Genomic DNA, 21,370 nt, shown 5'->3' with positions numbered 1-21,370 from the left:
TTTTGGAGACGAAACAGTACACATGGACGATCGAACTGAATTTAATTTCCTAAAATTCTTAAAATTCCTGAAGCATGCAGGACCATCGCCATCAAACCCGCAATTCGACAATCACGAGCATCAAACCGAATGATTTGCCTGACTGATGGAAAGGCGATCTATCGATCAACGGGCGCGATGGTCGGGGGCAAACCGTGTATCAATGATACCATTACCACTTCAATCTGTCCACAACGCGAAATTAATTTTGAGCGAACAACGTTCATTAGAGCCCCTGGAACGCGACGGTGCAACGTAATTGTTCGCTTTGAAGAGCTAATCGCATTCTCTTGTTTTGTCGCTCATGCCGGAGCTTGGGGGCGTTTTACATGGCAAAAGCACCAAGAGATTTTATGACAAATTTTATTTAATTAGAACTGATGCATTAGCTAGGACCATGTAATTATGAATGATTAAGCTGGCTTGAAAAATTCGTTTATGTTGTGCTCGTTGATTACTTTTAGTTGCGGAAAAAAACGTTGCTACATGAAGTCATGAATGAGAATGAATAACTCAAGCCGTGCGTCATGCGAAATACTGTATAATTTTAGTTATATTTTGTCTGTTATTTTGTTTTTTGTTATTTTATCTGTTTGTTTGTCTGTTATTTTGTTTTTGTTATTATTTGTCACCAACCATGTCTTTAAAACGAAACCAAACCTAAATAACGTCATGTCTTCTGGTGAATTAAATGCATATTATTATATGAATTAAGTGCAAATATAGCAACTTTAAAAAGTACCTCCATAACGGCAGTCTCAAGTTTGCATTACATATGAACAGAGCGCTCGGATATGAGCAATACTGTGCAGCAGCAGCCGCGTAGCAGCGCAATTCAGGTGTCATTTGTTTGCCCAGGGTTGCGCTGGTAACAAGCAAGGCGAGCTTTCATCACTGCGGTGATTCTTTTACTGATCATTGTTTGGAGTGACCATTGAATCACGTGTCGTAATTTTTATATTAGTTATTTGCACCTTACGCCCTGAATTTCATGAAGCTACTTTCTTTCTCGTTGCACACTAGTTGGTGTTGCGTAGATTTCTGCTGCATTGTGTCTTGGCCTGATTATAAGTGGCGGGTAAGGAAGCTGGCGCATACTCGTAATTTCTGTGGTTGCCACATGTTTACCACCTATGGACATGGCTTCAATTTTGACAATTTGTGTACCTCTCCTCCTTTTAAAATGTATTAGATAAATACTGTAACACATCCTGATAGTGTTGCTCTGTGGCGGTTCTTGTTTGACGTTTAACCCATTTTTTGTATTAGATTATTCCAGATGGACGTGGGCATATGATCACAGTCTTATCTCTTTTGGTTCACATGAAATATAATCGTCTGCGAGTTGGTGCCGGAAGGACTTGGGTTGTATAGGAAATAATCATCTAATTCAAGGTGGATTCGGAAGCTCCCTGATGTGGTAATCGCCTAGGGAACTGATTAGCCTCTACGGTTTACTTGAATCTTTACGAATTGAAAAATGGAAACTTCATGTGACAACAGACGTTCTAGTTGGTAACAGCTAAAGTTCTAATTTTATCAGGTGGAAGGACGGTGGAAAAAATTGATGCTCCCCAGGAATATCAAATTTTGCATTGGTGTCTTGCTAGAATTTTAGTTAGGTTAAACTTTATTTGTTGACCGTATTTTTTAGGCATAATGCTATTTTTATGGTTAGGTTCTGGGCGTTTTCCAAGAAAACTCTATGGCCTGGTTTCCGCTACTTTAATTTAATAATCAGTCGTCTTGCTTCTTCACTATCCCGTTAGGGCAGCTTATACATGTTGGAAGCTCCCCCACAACAACAGCACCGCTTGGTCTGGAGATGCATCTGCACCGAGATTGATGAAGCTATTATGGCGCCCGCCTGGACAAAACGGCGTCGTGTGACAGACTGCTCCCATTGCGCACTCACATGCACGCCTCGCATCAATTAGGGCGCAAAACTGCGCATGTTTGCTCCTGAATGCCGTGTGTCCGCTCCACTCATGTGCATTTGGTGATTTCCAGTATTAGGTATGCGTACTGCGAAGTTTTTCTGAAGTAGTTTCCAAAATAGCTGCGATTGCGGTTACTATCTATAATCATGAATTCAATTTTTTGGCAGAAAGTGAAAATGTTTGAGCCCTGATTCAGTTAAAAAATTTTCATCCGTCAAATATTTAAAGTGGGCTCCCGAAAATAAAGATACTCGCGAGATTTCATTACACTGAATCCAAACTTAGAAAAATTGAACCGGCAGAAATATAACAATAAAAATCATTCCGTGTTTCCCGGCCCTGCGCCTCGCTAGTTTACCAAGCTAACTGCTAAGGTAGCAGAAGACTGTATATACTCCGCATCCCCCTCACATTAACCTGTTGACTCTAATGCCGAGCCATGCTTTCATTAGGCGCTTCTTTGTCAATCCTGCGTCTCATTAAGTCCACCAAAGCGATGCAATCTCTTCTATTTTGGCCATCTCGTTAGCCTATTTGGTTTTCATCATTCGAGATCTCTGGGAATTTGGAAGCCGGAACGTGAATTGGACTCGTCTGTAGAAAAAGTGCAGTAGATTTTAAAAGTATTTGACAAAGTCATGTCCAGAAAAACATGAAACTTGAATGCAGGAAATCGTTGTCATGTGGAAAATTCATTCTGGGGTTTTACCATCAATCGAAGCCCTTACAATATTTCCTGCACATATATTATTTAACCTGTGAAACTTGTATTGTTTGAGAATGCTCTGATTAAGTGCATTTTAGAAGATGCATTGTTACTTTGATAAAATTTCAAATGATTTAATAATATAAAGTCAATGAACCCTAACTACTAATTAAATAAATACAATTAATGTGAAATTATTCATCGGTCTTCAAAAGTAAGCAACATAAAACTGTACAACGGCTTTGCGCCGACGATGAAGCGACCATTGCCATCGTACGCTCTGCGGTGAACGTTCAGCTTCCTTGTGGCAGAGACGAGTAACAGGAATTAGTGTAACTCATCCTTCGCTGACGCATTTCTTTCCAACTGAACTCCTTCATTTTTTTCGGTTAGGCGAACTTCAAATAAATGATAGTTTGCCTGAAGCGTCGTGTATGTATTTCATTGATCAAGCAAAAATGTTATCATTGAAAATTAAATTAATGTGGGTGAGCTTTAATGAGTTTATCAGTGTAGAATTATGCTATGGTTAACGGAATCGTATAAAATCTTGAGATTTCTTTGTGTTTGTAAATACTTCTGTTACAAATTATTTTTGAAAGCAGCTTTAATAAGCTGAGAATAATTATCAAGCAAATACTGCATAGGCAGTCACATTTATCATTGCCTTACAGAATTCGAATTAATAAGCTCTCAGCTTCTGAATCTATGTCTGATTTATAGAGATTGTAATGTGAGTAATTGATAGAGATTGCAATGTGTATTCTGCCACAAGATTATGTCGTCTTAGCATCAAAGATCGATTTATTTCATAATTGACATTTACTCGTAATTTTCATGACAACTTCAATTGGTTTTGAAATTCATGACCACTTAAGGTTGTGAATTTCATTGGATTAGGAAATTTGGTTTCGATTTGATGGTATAATGTTGTAAGAGTTGCGCGCAGATGTCACAGAAGAAGATCGTAGCAATCGAGCTACGCAAGTCAAAACCTAATTTCATGTTTTCTGCTTGCGTCATCAGCGCGAGTTGGATACTAAAACAAAAAGAACAGAAGGATTTATCAGAATGGAAGGAAGTTCCTGGTCGATGTCTATGTAACATACACAGCCGCACTCATAAATTCTGATTTAATTTGCATGTAAGCTAGCTTGGTAGGCATTGATTTTAATTGCAAATGATGCGCCAGCATGACCGATTTTACGTCGTTTATCTAATATCAAGTCATCAATTTAAGTTGTTATTTCACATGTTACTTGAAAAATTACATTTGAATGAATATATATTGTTTAGGCTCGAAGATCTAGAAATTTTTCAGGCTGAACTTGCATGATTATTTTATGATTATCATATTTTTTTTATCATATTTTTTATCATAATACGAATCAAATAAATTCTATGGGTAACATTTCTATTTAATTCCCAGGTTTATGCCAGTCATGCAATAGTGAAATGAATACCATCACTTTTAATAAATCTGAAAAATCATCTCCAGTCTCTTTCTACTCGATCTCGATTTTCGATTTCGATCTGAGATACATATAGGGATCAACGATATTATTATGGGCTACCACAAATTCCGTTACGAGATAAAAAATTTAATTATGTTTTACAAGTTTAAGGACCAAAATTTGGAATTAATCAAATTGACAGCGTGGAATGCTGTAATATCAATATTATTAATAAATGAACATTTTCCCATCGTATAAAGGTACATCGTGGTACATTTCCCATCGTGTAAAAGTACAGCAAATTCGGGATGTTTGAATAGCATTTCACAGAAAAAAATTGAAAACCTGGCTCCACGTGTGCTGCAGGTCAAATTTTCACACTCGTGAATACGTCGCTCAACGGTAAACTGAAGGTTAATTATTGCTTATTTATCATACAAAATTTGATGCCTTGCAACGACAGATTTTTATGTATGGTAATGATCACCTTTTGAGAATGACATATTTATTTGTGATATTAATATTGCAGGTAAATATTTCCAAAAATTATGTCTTATTCTCTCAAAGTCGGATATATTATGCAATAAATAAATTGGGATGCAGAAATAAATATTATGCAAGGAAAAAATAAATTTCCAAAGGCTGATTCATAAGAACTTGTCTCCTATTTAATCATAAATTATTATTAAACATAGTTTAACAAATCATTTATGAAGATAGAATTTAATTTTAAAATATTCTATATTTTTCAATGATTTTGGAAATGCTGAACGACGAATGCGAAAGATTACTTTTAATGATTGATTATTTTAAATGATTATTGATTGAAAGTCTGTTGCTAGAATAAAGTAACGTTGCAAACAGGATTCGAAGGTTTTTGTCGTTCATGCGCCATTAGTTGATGATCTTTAGCCAATTGCCGAGTTTTTATCAGATCTACTGTAAGCCAATTTAAATGTGTCGTACATCATATAACCAGTATGACTAGAACGACTAGAATATCGAATAAAATAACGACTAGAAAATCATGTAACATGAAAAGGTAGCGATCAAATGTCTATGAAGAACGACGCAATGAAATGTTTATTTATAATATGTGAATCCTTAGGGAACGTAGGATGAGATAATTGAACAGAGCTGTCAGTGCTTGCATTCAAAGTGAAGAAGAAATAAAAATGTCATTATGTAAATTACTGAAGAAGCTCAGAGGCGCTATTTGCGGATCAGAAATTGAAACTCGATTCAAAATCGCAATTTAAAAAATTTGAATAATCGCGGCTCAGGTATAAAACTAGTGCGCTTATGATAAAACTAAATTCTACTTTTGTCATTTTGTATTTTACATAATTACATAGAATAATTTTTCTTGGTCGTTAGAGTCGTAGTTCGCATATTACAGTAAATTATCAAGCTGATTTAGAGACTGCGTGACATATGAAGTAAATGATCCTAATCAAATCATTTTTTGCAATAAGAATTTGTGCATAATTTTCGCCTATAAATTTTCAATCAATTGATAAGGATCATTACTGGGAAATATATTTCAAAAGTCACTTTTCATTGGCAATCATTGATTTTTTATTAAGTGTATTGATAATCATTGCACGGACCGATAAATTAATTTAATTGAGTTTGATGAGCTGTGCACGTTGATTAAATTTAATTAAAATCAGTTTTAACATAAACCATAAACATAAACTGCATGAATTATCGTCTATTGTATCCGGCTAAAATTTTAATTTATTTTCGAAATAAAGCACCCGAGAACAGCTTATTAAAGTGAACAGCCTTTTGTATAAACAGTCTTATAGAAAGAATCGCTGGGGTTATTTTCGACTATGGAGGTCATTGGAAGCCCCGTTGCATTTATCTTCAATACTGCACGTACAGGTTGAATTCAGTAGCTATACTATCGCGGTTGTAGAAAAATCGATTAATTTAACAGAAAAATGTATTAAAAATTAATTTGATATTTAAAAAATTAAATTTAAATTAAATAAAATTTTTGTGTTTAAATTAAATAGAATTTTTATATATATATTAGAATTAATTTAATATTTAAAATTAGTAATTTTATTTATCACAGTATTTTGTTTTTGCCGTTTCAAAAGTCGGTGAACTAAATATGAATACACACTCACAGTATTGTTCGAACTTGGGCGTCGTTGATGATTTGGATCAGCTAGGAAATCTCAAATCAATAGAACGAGTGCGTCAAAGAACAATGAATGCCAATAAGTAATCGTCAGGAACGAAAAAAATTCTCGCAAAACACACCATATTTTTCTCAACATTGAAAGATGTAAGTACTACGTCATGAACTGCGAAGCTAAAAATCCAGCATTAATTTGTAAGTTAACTTATTTAAGCATTTTCGCATAATTACATGCATAATGGATAGACCAGAGAGTCAAAGTTTGGATCCCGCAAATATCTCCACAAGATCCTACTGATGAAAGTCGCTTTTCATCAGTGAGGGGAGTTAATGACCACGACGCTTGCATTTGTCTTAGTGAAAAGCCAAAAATAACCGAGAAACCATCCCTGTCGAGCGCTAATGGCTTTGTGTGAAGAAGCTGACCTAACTTTCTCAAGCTTATACGCTTACTGGGCACTCATTATTCTAAATTTGCAACAAAATAAACGCGAACTGATTTACAAAGGCAACAGAACTCTAAAAAAATCAGTTTTCGAGGTGCGTTTCGAGGTGCAGGTGAAAAAAGTTAGGGGAAGACGAGCAAAAATTTACAGGAAAAAATTAGTTTTATTAAAATAATCAGTGCCACAAGGGCAGTTTTATTACGAGTCGGTTATTCATTGTGCGGAACTTTGAAGCCAAGGTGTTCCGGACATGACATAATCTTTAATTCACCCTGATATTACTAATTTTTGGATTTCATAATTTCAATTTTAAACAAGCACAGGACAAATAACATACGTTTAAAAATTACTTTTTAAAGACAACACTTCTAAAGAATCCAGTGTCTCTAATGTTACGTATGTACAATAAATTTCTAATTTTATTTTCAAATATTAAAAAATTAATTTTTCAATTTTTTGTAATAAATAAATTTTTTTTCGAAATTATTTATTCTGTCAATTGATTCATGCATTGCCTCCGACTTCACACAAGTATGCAAAATTTCAGATCAATTGGACAGGTAAAAGTGTGTCAAATATCAATTATAAGATTTGTAGCTGACAAAATGATTTTTTCAATTTTTTAATATTGAAAAAATGTTTTACTTTTTAAGATTATTCGTTTTGTTAATTGATTCATACATTGTCTCCAACTTTACACAAGTGTGCCAAATTTCAGATTGATAGGATAAGTAGAAGTGTGTTAAATTTTGATTATAAGATTTGTGGCAGACAAACAAACAAGAAGTGAAGATAAAGAGAAGTGTTGTAAAAATGGCTCCCTAACGGATGTTTGTTGAACTCCACCCGATAAAGCAATCGTTCAAAATAGTTTCGGCTTAAGCGGGAAGTAATTTTTGTCATTTTAGTCCTGATGGAAACTCATAAGCGTCCTCCACCGACGCTGTCCTGCCGAACAAAAGAAAACTTGTTACGCCAGAAGTTGTTGCTCTGATGCCCACACCTTCAAGGGAAGGATGTCTGCGCTGCCACAAATATTTTCAGCTGAAAATGTTGAGGTGTAGTTTCAGTGTTCAGCTACTTTGATATCGTTTTACGAAAATAAGAGTAATGTATCCTCCTATATATTCCTCATCAAATTGAAGGAATCTAACTATGATTCCAATGGGAAATGAAATTATGGTTATAATATTGTTTACATTACTTAATGAATCATTTGAATTCAGTTCAAAAATTGCATGCTGATATGTAACATTTTCTCTATATTTATTTTCAATAGTGTTACATAAATAAGTATTATATCACTTTTATTTTCACCCAGCAGATGGCTTCAAAGCGATCCAGAGAGTTTCTCTGTTTATAATTGAATAACTTTGAAATTTGGCGAGGGTTCTTTTGATGGAGGCCTTTCTGCCTTTTAGCGCCTGTCGTGCTCCATTGAAAAACTGTCCTGTGGTTTGAATTAAAGAGGAGGTCAAAATCCAGGACAAAATCCAGGCTTGATATTTATAGGATTTCCGTCAACTGCTCGAGAAAAATATCAGCAGATCTTTTTTCATAGGAGAAGCTCGGAAATAATTCATACTTTTAAATTAATTATGACGGACGCGATGGCATCATAGCTGGCAATGCTCTGGCCTTGCAGAGAAATATACATGAGAAGTTATTTTCCTCTGATTAATTTTCATCACAAATTGACTCAAAAAAAAAAGACATCGTCGACAAAAGGAATTATACATGACAAATTTTCCAAACGTGTAAAATATTTAAGAAACTTTTTGAACATATAAGTTAAAACCCTGTCTCCCAAACAAGTACTTCTCCACGATCCGCACAACGTTTCAAACACCAGAATCATCCACTTAATTAATTTTTAGGAGGGTAATTAATACAGCCTTTAATTAATCATTGCCTTTAATTGGATTCCAAACTTAGAATGTTCCAAATTCTAACGATCAAAGTTAAAGCCGATGCCAAGCCTTATGTATGAAGAGAGATTCGGAATATTCTATTTATAATAATAATTGAATTTTAAAAGGTTTGTTATAGAGAGATTCAATATGTTAAAGATATTAAATAATATGAATTTAATATCTTGAAGCTCCAAGGGTGCGATTTCTCAACTGTGTGGCTTTAATTCTTTTGCTGGTGGAAACTGCAGCATAACCGAACCGGATAAAAAGCACTTTATATTACGAAATTATAAAAAAATATATAATTTGATTTAGAGTTGATCTCGATTGGGATCAAAGTGAATACTCCATTTTTAACTCGATCAATTTTTAGCTTGAATAATTTTTCGCTTGTGGATTCTGGCAAACACATCCAATTGTTATTGGCATTGATTCTGCAGCTAAGAAAGACTCCATTGATACTATTTTTCCCATAAATGAGTAACTTCAAGCAAACGGTATTTCCAAACTCAACTGGCGGAAATCCATTGATTCTTTCGTTTCATATCGGAGCAAAATTATCGGATCAAATCAATGTACAAAGTGGAATCTATACGTTGGTTGTTCCCTATAGAACGCTGATCTACATTACATGAAATCTTGTTGAAAAATCTAGGCCTATTCATTATACTGTATGTTAGTCTGCATGCACTTGTTTGCCATTATATGTTACTGTACTTCTGTAAATTTGTAATTGCTGTATACCATTCCAATTGGACTATATTCAAATTACCTCATGGTAAATTAAATTTAATGCTTGGTCAATTTTAAATTTTTTATTGGTCAGAGACTCCGAATTAAGGATCATATACATAACATGACCGATTAATGTAGAAAACGAAAGGCTTACGTGGAATAAATAAAATTTGAATAATTTTCAAGTGTGAAAATTACAAAAATAGTTTGAAAAATTTTAAATCTGTGATGCTTGTATGCACTGCCAAAAGTTATATATCATCTATGGATTGCAGCAGATTTTTCAGATGCAGTCTATCAAGTCGCGTAGGTGATATTCTATAGACGCTAGCTCACCGAACGAGTCGTTCATCAAAGCGCTTCCCTCTCGTTGGGGTTATAAATCCAAAGAGAATTTTCCTTTAAGGAAATAAATTGATGTCCCAGGCTTGCTTGTTCGGTCTTCACGCTAAGCTGCCTCTTTTAAATTTATTGCTACTCCGATCTGATCTTGAGCCTTGGTGTGATGGTCGCACTTACTCACTCCTAGCATCTTTATCTTCTCTCTATTCAGTCTCAACTTGTATACACTAAACGACGTGAAACATACAATAAATCAGCGTGTGAACGCGGACAAAAAAGTAAATAAAAGGTAGATGAGAGATAATTACATTTCTAATACCAAATTGAAATAATAAAAAAAAACTCGCAGTCATTATCTGAACTAATTTTAGATTCGCGTGTATCGAAAATATGTAATTATTAGTATGAGAAAAGTTTATAGCTGCGGCATTCATAATACCACACATAAAAATAATAATATAACAGTCGTGGACGGCAACACAATCCATCATCTTAAAATGGTTGCGATGCTATCAACTATAATATAAAATATCGTAGCCGGTTAATTATTTACTACACGAATATTAATATTATTATTATGTGACAGAATTTGCTTGTAAATACAAGCGCGATTTATGACCAGTAAATTCATTGATTTAAATTTCCAGGGGTATTTTAATTTAATGTGGGCATTAGGCATGGGTGTGGGAGGGAGAGTAAATAGCGGTCGTTTTAAAGCCTACAATCATCTTTAGAATGTTTGTCGAGAATTCAACCAAGGTCTTAAGAGGTTGTACTTTACTTGCCATCGTTCCTCCGAACTTCGGTCTCTTACTCGCAATAAACCAAAACTTTATGAAAAAAGCCTCGCGAAGGGAGTTTCTTTCAGAAATTTCGCACTTAATTGGAGTCATGAGGGATGATTTTGCTCGGAAAATCCAGCACTTATTGGTCGTATTTTGAACAGAAACTTATGGGATGATAGCAAATTTCAACAAATTCGCGATTAACGAGAGCGACCTTTTCTACGGGAGATCTTCTTGTGAAGAAGATGATACAGTTTTAATGAGCGGATGAAGCGATATTTTCCCGATAGACGTTATAAAAATTCGGGCTTAGTGAGAGCTCAATTTTTTTTGACATAACTACGGATTTAATATAAAAAAATGACAAAGTCAAGCGGATGCTAATTTAGATACTTGCTATTGTTGAGTGAATTTTTGCAATTCATTATTGATTAGTTACAATGCAATTAGTTTCTATTTATAAAATTAATTATTTTTATTATGTGGACTTATTCTCTTTATTATCACCTTGGGTAATGGCCCACAATATTTAATGAATTCGCGTTCAATGTTTTTAAATATTGAATATATTAGACGCCAAAAAATAAAAATAAACTGAGGTCACTTGGCAAGGCTAAAATCTCAAACGGCGTTGAATGTGCGACGCTGGCATGATTGTAGGACTGAACTGCCGCTGCAGGAATTGCACGTTGAGCTCGCCAGGCGTTACGTATGCAAATACTGCGCAGCGCCATTACCGTGGGAGTCGTTCATTTTCGCAGTGTATGTGTAGCTAAAACTTTAAACTTTCTGGAATCTGAGAAAAGCCTACAGTGCACTTCTGCATCGCATTTAAATTTTACCACGATTGCATCAATATTAGCTGTTGGAACTCAATAGTGCACAGGCTCCTGAACTTGAACTGGCATTGAAGCACCGCAGATATTTTCCCCTATATCCACATTATAGTATATAGACGCAGTAAAATTAATCGTTCCGTGCATTTAGTCGTAATACATTGAATTTTTTTTGCAGAATAAGGAACCATATAACAAGGGGAAGTTTTTTTTGTTTACTGTGTCATAAATTTATTTTAATTTTCAAAGCCTTCTCGATAAGAAATTCTATGTTGCTAATAACAACGTCCAGTTTCTCAAAGTTGCAAAGAACTAGCCGAAAAATTATTGATCTGTCCCTTAAAATTGTTCCATCTAAGTGCACATCAGTTGAATTACTTCAACAATTTTTGCCGGCCACAGAAATGCGTAGTTATCAGAGTTCTATCCTCGGAGCCATCCAGTGCCTGAACCACGCCGTTTGGACGACAGATTTTTATGGCTATTTTGATGCCAGCTTTTGAATTATACAGCAGCAAAATCAAGCTGAAGTTTTCAGGTCTTAGGGTGTGTTGCCTGCAATGCAGTTCCAGGGATTGTCATAACTATTTTGATGCCAGCATTTGAATTATATTGCAGGATAAGTAAAGTTGGAATTATTTGTAATGATAACATTGCCTGGAGTGTAGTTTCGAGAAATATTCATTCAAGGGACGACCCATTAAATGACCTACATGGATGGTGTTGGTTCATACCTTCATGTGTTGGAAAAGATTGGCTTTTAAAATCAGGACCAAATCTTCTCAATGAATCTAAAAATTTAATCAATAAATATTTTTATAAGCTCAAGAATTTTGAAGTACAAATCCGAGTTAATTAATGAGTAGAATTATCAGCAGTTATTTGTTCAAGATGAATTTTCGAGCATTTAGACTAAATTGTCAGTGTGAGGACCTTATATTATTTGGAATTAATGCGGGAACTTAAATACTCCAATCTGCATGACGTAGGAACACTTTCTTCTGCTTATTTCAGACCATCTTAAGAGTAATTCACACCATTTAAAACAAGATTTTCATATTAATAACATTTTCTAATTATTTTTGAAAGTATTCAAAGTTAATTATAGAAATTCAAGGGAAATTCACAGGTTTAAAAATTAATTCAGTGTAGAAATAGAATTCAGTGCGACTTGGGCTGGCGACGCCCGCAGCTGCAGCGGATGTCCTGCCGCCCGACTTGCATTTTATGGGCCGTTTATTAAACGCGTCCCTGAAAAGTTCACGTCCAGAAAGTTCACGTCCCGAAAGTTCAGTAAAAACGAGGAATTTGCAATCCATGAGGGAAAATTTTAGTCTGAGCAAATTTTGAACTATGAATTAAGATTCATCTTCTTTTAAAGTTCCTTCCGAGTGCTTTATTAGGTCTTTATTTTTTTTAATATTCCCTAACATGATTACATTACGTTTGTTAGAGAGGTAATTTGTTCGCTAAAGGTTTAGGTAGGATGATTGACAAGTCGTGATGATGCTTAATAAAAATCATACTTTCCTTGGTGAAAAGAAATTAGGTATTTCAAAATAACAATTGTACTCAGGTGATTTAATCTTTCGTAAAAATGAGCAAATGATGCCAAAACTCTATATGAATTTTCATATGGGATATTACCATTAACTTGGCGAGGAAATTTTATGCAGGCTATAGACCAAATTCTCAGTCATATTAAATTTCAAATGACTAATCGTTACTCAGTACAAGATCCCCTATATTTGACCTGATGAGCTTACATATCTCGTGTCTCGCACATATCACCGTCAGTCGAGCGCAGCTCTCCCTAGTGAGTGGGTGTGTGACTGAGGCCTCCTCTGTACCCAGCGGCTCTTGCTTGTGCCCAGGTGACAGTTTTCCTCAGCCAACGCTTCCGCGTTTGATAAAAAACTGCGAAATTTTTATTGATCATCACACAATGACTATAAAATTTATGGCTAGCTTTTCTGCTTGAGTTTCTTCGAACGAATGGACCAAAACTGTTTTTTGAGCTGCAATGCTTCTTACCTACAATCTTTATAGAGTAGGTGAGTAATTACGCAGAATATCTCGTAAAATGTTCAATAACTAAATTACTTCTTTATCATAATATAAGTATATTTTTTATCAATAGTTTCCTGCTTATTCTTAAATTATATGATTATAACGATTTTACTATTAATTTATGATTGTGTAGCTATTTTTTAATAATGAAAAAGTATTCGATTATTATCCGCAAGAAATGTGTAGATCCATCTTCAGCGACTTATCCATCATCGATTTTTAACCAAAAAAGTATTCAATCTTCAAATATTTTTTTCGCTTGATTTATTCATGGTATAAATTTCCCTGCATTTCTAACATTTAAGCAGGCGTCACTGCTGCTATTTTAAAACAAGTTTGTTACCAGCGTCGGAAGGGAAAGCTTGTGAAGTTAATTGATAAAACTAAGTACCAAGCTGACGTTCACCGGCACAGTTCACAGGTAAGAAGGGTCCTCAGGAGGCTTTAATTACGCTAGGCGTGCCCGTCTTGGTACGTAAAGTGCCTCGAGGCTTTCCCTCCAGGCCATTAATGCTTTATTTAGTGCCTTGCCTCTAGCAGCTATACATTTATATATATTGGCCTTGGTGCCCTGCCTATAGTAAGCTTGAGTGTATACATGGGTCAGATTTACGTCCATATAGCAAGAATTATACGACTAGAAAGGCTTGGCACCAGGCCTATACATCTATATAACTTCACGTATATAGGAGACTTGGTGCCTGGACTATAGCGATCTTTATGTATATAAAGGAATGCTGCTGCCCGGCCTATCGCAGGATTCATGTATCCTGTGCCCAGGATGTATTAAGCTCCATAAATACTAAGGACACCAAAATCTGATGGTGCTTGTTTTTTAATTGTTATTGTGATTTTGCTAGTTGTTTCAGTGCTGTACATGGAACTCAAGCACCGACTGCTGGCAATTGATGATGTTTGTATATAATTAGCGTTATATATAAAGTCGTTATTCCGATCCTACCAAACGCAGTACGAAATCACGATGAATAATTAAAAATTATTTCTTCTTGATTATTATTATTACTATTATAGTGGGTTGATTTTCGCAGTATTCATTCAGAAATAGGTCGTATGGATATCTATGATCAAAATATCACATAGAGTAGTTATCGGGCTCTGATGTGATTTATAGTCGCAATGGCATACCAAGTTAGCACAGTTGAAATCGGCGTCTATTTTATCTATTGCTTGCTATTCTGTACACATTCTTAAAAAGGAATAAAGGTCTATTTTTGGCCAGGCTCGTGTACTGCTCGGATGACGCACAACCAGCGCATTTAGGCGGGCTCATAAATGCCGGGTAATTAGCCTAAAATTGCACCCATAATCGCTCAATAATTCAAAGGCTTACCGCTCCTTGGAGGGCAAAGCTTCATTGATAAGCACTCAGTGGGACAATTTACCACATTATCAAAGTTTTGTGTGCGGTCGTCGAGAGGGAATGTAATTTTGAAGGGGGCTTGTTTCATTATAGGAATGGATGATGAAGTGCTGGATTAAGAACTGCTTTCGTGGATTGCAGGTAATGTGGAGGCTGTATGAGTAACGGCCGCAGAGGCTAGCAAGTACGTCGATTAAATGTAATTATCAATAATCGTGGATTCCTTTAATTGAATGGGTAAAGACATGATGGTTCTTGGAAAGCAATAATTTCTCGGTAAAGCGCAAAAATTTTTAGCGCAAACTAAGACTCATACGTGGAAATGGAGTATGGATTTTTTATTAGTGTACAAGTAGTTTTCTACTATAAACCTTTGTTTATTGAGAGGATTTTTTTACAGTTGGTTGCTGAAGAATCGTTCTGCAAGTACGTCTGATATTTCAATTGTGAACCTAAGATATTTCATTACTAATAAATAATGAATATGGTATTAAATTATTTTTAACACAAGTCTATTAGAAAAGTGTGGCAACTTGCAAAATTTATGAAATTTAAAATTTTTTTGAATACTCAACCTCAAAGAAAGTTATTTTATAGGAATATTCTATCGCTATTGCCCCGTAATTAATTCATATCTCTGTATATGGTTTTTTACGTAAGTAAGTTTTCGTTTATTCCAAATACTCACACATTATAAAATTGCAAAATAAAGTTTTAATTAGAGTGTCAGCCATGATGCATTTTTAAAAGAGATAATTTAAATTTTAATTTGATTTGATTCCAGGCATGCAATAACAGATTCATCTTTCTAAAGTTGCAGTCTTGAATCCATTCAGCCCTAGAAAAAAGAAATATTTTGAACTATGAAATTAACTGCTTTATTAATGAGCTCAGGTTGTCGCTGTTGAGCGTAAACCTAAATGCGACCTACAAATTAAATATAAAAGCAATCGCTGTGGAAAATGAGATCTGCATTCTTGTACGAGTATATATAGTAATTTCAGGTCTCTTAAAACATTCACATCCGTGAGGTATCTATAGTAATTCGACCGAATCTCAATAGAATTCACCTTAAAAAAATACCCTGTATTTTTCAAGGCCGAATGAACGATCTGGTTATCAAATCAGTGCAAGGAAATTGGTCGCGGCGCTGGGTAAAATGTTTAATTTATTTCAGTGTGTCCTTTACGGCCGGCAGCGCCTCACCTTAATGGAACCAAATTCAATTACACGCAAGCGCAATTATATGGACCCAGAAAATTAAAGTTGTTCGGAAGGTATAAAAGATGGGATTGGATAGATTGTTTCATCTGATTCGGGAACACTTTCTTTATTTTATGGCTCCGCTAAAGGCAAACTGATCACTGAGATGTCCTTAGGGCCGGAGTGAAACTGGAGTGATTCAATCTCACGCTTGCATGTTTTTGAGTCATTTTATGGCCCCAGTCCATTCCATCGGGACGTTTTAATAGGGATCATTTGTATGCAATGGGGCCAACAAGTCCTGCAGCACACATGATCGCACGAGTGCATAATATTATTAACGAAAATTCGGAAATATTTCATTCCAAAAAATATTTGTAAAACTATTTGTAAGATTTATGGTACCCTTCCGTGATGCATATCGAGCTTGCGCTATCCTGAAATTCATGTGGTGCATGGATATTGAACGGGTGGTTCAATATTCCACATGTTACACCTAAATAATGTGTTTTTTAGACATCGACTGTTGACGAACGCGAATTTCACATATGATGATTTTTCCGCGAATTTCACATATATTTATGTTAAATTTCATAGATATTTGTATGAAATTGCATACATATTTTTATACCAACAATAACAGTTATAAATTTCTTCAGAAAATATTTATTTAATGTTTCTGCACTCCTTGACATGAAGGTTCTACCGAAAACTTTCATTAAACCTAAATTAATATAAGAATATAGTTGCCAATAAATAATTTTCAACTATTCGTCCTCAAGGTTTACATACTCTTTATGAATTGATGTTTCTTTGCAGCTCCCAGATATTAACCTTATCTATAAGTCTTTACTTTACATCAAACTCACCGCACGTTGTCCCTAAAAAAAGAACCGTTCGTACCAATCTTTTTTGAGCTCGCCGGCAGCTGAACGCTGAGCACACATTTTAAGACATGAAATACAAAGGCGCTCTCACACCTCAATGGCCAGTCATTACGCTCCACGGCAGAGTTTTTCTCTAAGCGCGTGTTTTGGAATGTAACTTGACCGGTTCTTTGGATGCCACCGCTGCACGACACCTGGGCGCACAATTTAAACATAATACGCGACTCGTCTATAAGTAGGAATGGTGCACTCGTGACCTCGTATGGCTCCAGCAACACGACAAACATTTCATGTTACATATACTAATTAATTTCAAGTTTCCCTTTAATTAGAATTCGCTGTCGAAGAGCATGTTCTTACCATCCCGTACCGAGCATCCTATTGTACTGGAGACGTTGAAATTTTAATGAGAAAAGAGGATGCACACCAATCTTATAATTATCCTGTACACTAGCGGGTACAAATCGTCAAGTCGCAACCTCGGTACCAACCTAATGAGTTTGTCACGACATCCTCCTGAGGTGCGTGCTAGTTTAGAAAATCTAAGGTTAAAACAATTACGTTGACTTACACTGCATTCTAATGAATGTGTGTGAACTAAACTCCAGCTCAGTGAGGTATTTTGATGCAAACAAACAAAATTGAAATGAACCTTGCATTGAGGAACCTCTCTCGACAACTTCAGGTAGACATTCCACTATATAATAAACAGAATTTAGTTCCTAGCCGGATAATACAAGAAATGGCGATATGTTTGATTCTCGTTCAATACGCAAAATTTCCATTATAGTAGCTCGGCGTGAAGGCGAACACGGAATAGAAGCAATAATTAATCCATTCCGCGCTTGTAATCCAAACTCGCTACATCTCGCGAACGTCTGAATTATTCTCGTTTCACACAAATTACAACTTTCAAATTCATTTTAGTATCAAATTGTTCGACGGGTGAAAATAGAAAAATGAATATTCTCTTATTATTAACTTGAATATTCTCTATCCTAACGTGATATGAATTATGTATTCCTTTTATTTCCTTATTTGTTGGTTTTGTATTCAAACATTTACGATATATATTACAGTCGACGATACACTTTTGAACGTGAAGAAGAGACTATGATGAGATGTACTGTCGCCAGGAGAATATACAGTCTCATGACTGCGAGACTGCTGCGATAAGAAAAGACAGTCGCGGGAACGAAGAGAAAAGACTGTTGAAAGATGTAGAGAATGGCACGATAAGAAGAGACTGTCTCGATAAGAAGAGACTGTCTCGATAAGTAGAGACTGTCTCGATAAGTAGAGACTGTCTCGATAAGAAGAGACTGTCTTGATAAGAAGAGACTTTCTCGATAAGTAGAGACTGTCTCGATAAGAAGAGACTGTCTTGATAAGAAGAGGCTTTCTCGATAAGAAGAGACTGTCTCGATAAGAAGAGACTGTCTCGTGCGAGAGAGACTGCCGCGTTAATAAGATACAGTCGCGAGAAGTAGAGACGGTCGCGAGAAGTAGAGACGGTCGCGATATGGTGAAAAAAACTGTCATGAGAAGAAAAGAGCTCACTCATCAGAAGGATTTTGTAGTCAGCTAAAATACCAGATACCAAACATTTCGTTTCGTCCACTGAAGTTGTTTGAAATGCAACAAAAGACTGTAATTAGCAAGAGAAGTGGAATATACTTCGTATACTTCATAACACCAAGCATATCAATTCATTGCAATGTTAATTTGATAGGGAGACGGCTTATATTTTTAATAGAAATTTGTCTATCGATTAAGTACATTATGTGCTCTAAAAATTTCTTAACCCTCTACCGCCTGACATGAGTAACCGGAGCAATATTGTCCCAAGCCTACTTCCCAAAAAGGATATGTTCTAGTGAGCGCAACGCAAAATGAATTATTGCACTGCATGATGGTTGCCGCCACGTACAACAACTTTAAATGTTCTCTGTTGCGTAAAAACGTCATCAGGTTGCAACATTCAATAGTTTACGCATAATTTTTAAGTTGAGAGTTATATATTAGCGGAGTGTGACATATGGCGGTTCAGATGGTTAAGATTGTTCTGGAATATATACAAGTTCTATTAATTCAGAAATCAATCTCAAATTTTTAATTTTCGACGAATCCAAAAAGAATAATTGTGGTCATAGTATAATTTGCGATTTGATTTTCAATCAAATCAGAATAATTTTAATCAGTTACAACCAATATTTGTACGATGACTTTCGCATTTATAACGCTTACAATGGGTACGACTGAACGTTCTTTATGTTTTTGGCTGATCGAACATCGAAAGCTTTTACTCAGAACTGCGCATTAAAAAATGAAGGGTCACTCAACAATTGAGATTTGCCAGCTGTTGCCGTTCGACTAGCGGACGAGAAAGCTGGCAAGTGACTCGTCAATGCATCCTTCATCATCAAAGGTTGGTTGATGTCACCTCTGGCCACCACTAGTTCATTTTACAGCTGGTACTGAACGAATGACCTTTGCAACAAAACGCCACCACCTGTTCGAGAAGTTCAGCATTTGAAAGACCAGCGGCAGGAGGCCGGTATTTCGCTAAGTGTGCGTGCCCGAAGGCGCTTACAGAAAGACCGGTCGGCCCTGGCAGGTCTGAAAAGCGTCGTCGTACGCTACATGTGCGTGAGGTCTACTGCCACTCTACCTCCTGTAGATTGACAGGTCCGCAGGGTAAGTAGACAAGCTTCCCTGCTGTTCTAACGGAGCATACTCAAGCTGGCCGCGCTGACCCTGGTTCAGAGAGTTATGGCAGATGCACTTCATGGCACCGACAGAATCTCGTTATACTTTCAACGTCACTGCGAGCACAGGTCGAATTATCTACCACGATACAACGTTGACAGTCTTTTAACATTGCATTTCACTGTGCAGCAAGAATTTGTAACACATGTTGAGTCGATGTAGTGTTCTTTCAACCTCATATTGTAGAACAATATAAATTGATGCATTGTGGGAAATCCCCCCTATGAAGTAGTATATATACAATTTACGCTTCGGTACGAAGAAGAATCAGGTGCCCAGTCCAATTTATTGTAGTATCTATTTTTATACCCCAAGGCTAACAAGATATAACTATACAGCGACAGTTAACATTACTGGACGCTCGATTCTGAAGTTCAATCAATCAAGAATGCAAGCTTCATTGGATAGGATTTGAGTCAACCGCTTGACATTTAGGATCCCTGCATGGTGAGCAAATAAAAATCATGCATGTGTGTGCGCATGAATTTGCTAGTTAATTCAACTTTATATTTAAACGTTTTGCCGATGCGTTTCATAGAGGGTAGTTCTATTCACTTATAAAAAGAAATGAACGTGAATCCTTGTATAGGATCGTAACTAATGTGAATCACTGATATATAATCAATAAATGTTGACAATTTTCTAGAATATTTTTATCAGAAATTAAATGGGTAATCGTTGGATTAGCCACGATTGAATCCAGAAAGGTTAAGTGTGTATGATAATTTCAACTTATTTCTCATTAGGACGTGTTTAGAAATTCAAACTTTGTATAAAAAAATTATACTATACACAGGTTAAAACATTTCGCCATTAATGTTGGTTAACATTCTTAATAGAATGAGGCCTATCTGAGGCTGGCAACGAACTCAGCGATATGAGCTTTAAGGCCTGTATTGAAGCATTTAATAATAAACAGGAATCATTGAGGCTATCTTCTTCATTTGTAAGACAGACAAGCTGTAGGATGATGCCCACCTCTTCCTTGGGTGCCTTCATTATATGTTGCTTTAGAAACTTTATGCCGTCTAGCCTGCGACTGCTTAGCATTACACCTTCTATAATGACCGCAGATCAAAGTCCTAAGTAGACATGTTACGTCCTAGAAAGAATTTAGTGCCCAAGTAAATACCCTATCAATAAGTAATGACGTAATGTATACGCTATGATTGGTGGCAGCTCCATGTTACTGAACTTGCGCTTGACATGTGAAGACAATTCGCATACAAGTTACTGCACATAATTGAAAAAAGCGCACTGCGTTCTTATCAACATGTAAGATTATAGTGAAGGCGCCATTCGAGCTAAAACATGCGCTTTGAATTAAAAAAAAAACAGAATAAGTGAGTATTTTTACAAATGTTTGCACTTCACTTTATCTTACTTATTTTCACCTTATCTTTTTACTCAATTAATTCAGTTTTTTCCGTCTATTTAACTTTCACAAGTTCGAGGCTGTCTTTTCGTGTTAATTTCGACGAGAAAGATATCTGCTTCATTCAAATTAAAGATCTCATTTTCGTCCATTTCAATCCCTTCCATTCAATTGCATTAATGCAAAAGGAATAAAAATTTCTCTCATGGCCAACGTGATATTTGAAAAGAAAAATTCTTCTTCCATTCAATTTGAAGGTTCAATTTTTTTGTCCACTTTGAAGCAGGACTTTTTTCAGGACTCATTGCTTTTAAGATCATTAGAAATTCTTAAA

The 21,370-nt window shown here is 35.7% G+C and overlaps 1 protein-coding gene across 3 annotated transcripts in view; it reads left to right on the top strand.

Moving 5' to 3' along the window:
* Positions 1–13,158: 13,158 nt before the first annotated feature.
* Positions 13,159–21,370, top strand: part of LOC108681692 — a 57,882-nt gene continuing 49,670 nt past the window's right edge. Inside the window, exon 1 of one of the 3 annotated variants that reach the window (XM_047883608.1) lies at positions 13,159–13,401. The gene's annotated coding sequence lies outside the window, so the exon portion shown is untranslated. Of the gene's footprint in view, positions 13,406–13,740; positions 13,843–21,370 lie in introns of those variants that run through there. The other 2 variants (XM_018170752.2, XM_047883609.1) reach the window with 2 other exon arrangements.

Source organism: Hyalella azteca, unplaced genomic scaffold, assembly GCF_000764305.2.
Source record: "Hyalella azteca isolate HAZT.00-mixed unplaced genomic scaffold, Hazt_2.0.2 contig13331, whole genome shotgun sequence".
NCBI lineage: Eukaryota > Metazoa > Arthropoda > Malacostraca > Amphipoda > Hyalellidae > Hyalella > Hyalella azteca.
This window is presented reverse-complemented; position numbering and strand designations above follow the sequence as displayed.